This window comes from Pseudophryne corroboree, unplaced genomic scaffold (genome assembly GCF_028390025.1).
Source record: "Pseudophryne corroboree isolate aPseCor3 unplaced genomic scaffold, aPseCor3.hap2 scaffold_1148, whole genome shotgun sequence".
Taxonomy (NCBI): Eukaryota; Metazoa; Chordata; class Amphibia; order Anura; family Myobatrachidae; genus Pseudophryne; species Pseudophryne corroboree.
The window spans coordinates 114863-117285 of NW_026967773.1; positions in this window are offsets into that span (position 1 = coordinate 114863).

Sequence of the window (2423 nt, forward strand, 5' to 3'; positions counted from 1 at the left end):
AAAATCTGATAACAAGGTCAATTACGTCCCTGGGTGGGATTGAACCACCAACCTTTTGGTTAATAGCCGTACACACTAACTGATTGCGCCACAGCGACACTTTGCAAAAGAACATACTGACAAAGGCTAATAAGCATTCATCTAGAACGTTTCCTATAAAAACTTTAAATAGTCAATAATCTGGAGAGTTTTTGTGAGATGTTTCTTCCATCAACCAATGAAGAAACACATTGGTACTTTCCCATGATAAGTGAGTGCTTCAGGACCTCTTGCACTTACATGTGCAGCAGAGTACTGTAATGGAAGCATGCTGGGTCCATAACCCAGAGGTAGGCAGATTGAAACTATCCTCTGCTATATGCATTTTTTTTGTTAATTAAAGTAATCCAAAACTGGGATTGATATTTTTGCTCTTTTATTTTTACTTAAAGTACAATAACTTTTACCATTTTAATTTGCTTTAATAGTATATTGACAGTATTGTTTTCTTTCAAAAATCCAATTAATTTTCTTTACCCGATTATTAAAATGGTAATTGACAAAAGCAAACTACATTGTCACCAGAAGAGCAATACAAAATGTACAAGTGATATATTAAAATCATCTTTCCAGCTTGAATTTCAATGATGCATTGGGGCAACGATTTTGTGAGAAACATCTTCACCCTTAAATAAAGATTTTCTTAATTCCTTACCTGTGTGCTAATTAGATATCACCTTGTTTTCACATTAAACAGATTTCCACATGAGAAAGCAGCAAGGATGCAGTGGCGTTAATGTTTCCTGGTGTCAACCTGTATTATTTCAGTAGACATTGAAATGAAGATGCATCTTGCTGCCTTTCCAATGAAGCAAGTTTAATTTAGTAATAGGTGAAAAACCATCCCTACAAAGGTGTTAATCAGAGACTTGGCTTTGTGGACACTTTTCAGAGAACAAATTTGTTAGCATAAAAATAAAGCCAGAAAATGAAGAGCTGTTTAATCACTCAATTGGATTTTTTTACCAGCATATTTCTTTTTCTCTGCAACCCACTGCTAAATTGTGCTTCCTAGCTGTTTTTATAAAATCACTGAATCAAATCTAACTCTGATTACATCAGAGAAGGCCAGGTACCCTACACCATAACAGGGGGTTTGAAATTTTGACTTGTCTACTTAAAGATCACCAAAATCTGATAACAAGGTCAATTAAGTCCCTGGGTGGGATTGAACCACCAACCTTTTGGTTAATAGCCTTACACACTAACTGATTGCGCCACAGCGACACTTCGCAGAAGTACTTACTGACAAAGGCTAATAAGCATTCATCTAGAACGATTCCTAGAAACATTTTAAAAAGTCAATAATGTGGAGAGTTTTTGTAAGATGTTTCTTCCATCAACCAATGAAGAAACACATTGGTACTTTCCCATGATGAGTGAGTGCTTCAGGATCTCTTGCACTTACATGTGCAGCAGAGTACTGTAATGGAAGCATGCTGGGTCCATAACCCAGAGGTAGGCAGATTGAAACTATCCTCTGCTATATGCATTTTTTTTTGTTAATTAAAGTAATCCAAAACTGGGATTGATATTTTTGCTCTTTTATTTTTACTTAAAGTACAATAACTTTTACCATTTTAATTTGTTTTAATAGTATATTGACAGTATTGTTTTCTTTCAAAAATCCAATTAATTTTCTTTACCCGATTATTAAAATGGTAATTGACAAAAACAAACTACATTGTCACCAGAAGAGCAATACAAAATGTACAAGTGATATATTAAAATCATCTTTCCAGCTTGAATTTCAATGATGCATTGGGGCAACGATTTTGTGAGAAACATCTTCACCCTTAAATAAAGATTTTCTTAATTCCTTACCTGTGTGCTAATTAGATATCACCTTGTTTTCACATTAAACAGACTATTACATGCGAAAGCAGCAAGGATGCAGTGGCGTTAATGTTTCCTGGTGTCAACCTGTATTATTACAGTAGACATTGAAATGAAGATGCATCTTGCTGCCTTTCCAATGAAGCAAGTTTAATATAGTAATAGGTGAAAAACCATCCCTACAAAGGTGTTAATCAGAGACTTGGCTTTGTGGACACTTTTCAGAGAACAAATTTGTTAGCATAAAAATAAAGCCAGAAAATGAAGAGCTGTTTAATCACTCAATTGGATTTTGTTGCCAGCATATTTCTTTTTCTCTGCAACCCACTGCTAAATTGTGCTTCCTAGCTGTTTTTATAAAATCACTTAATCAAATCTAACTCTGATTACATCAGAGAAGGCCAGGTACCCTACACCATAACAGGGGGTTTGAAATGTTGACTTGTCTACTTAAAGATCACCAAAATCTGATAACAAGGTCCATTAAGTCCCTGGGTGGGATTGAACCACCAACCTTTTGGTTAATAGCCTTACACACTAACTGATTG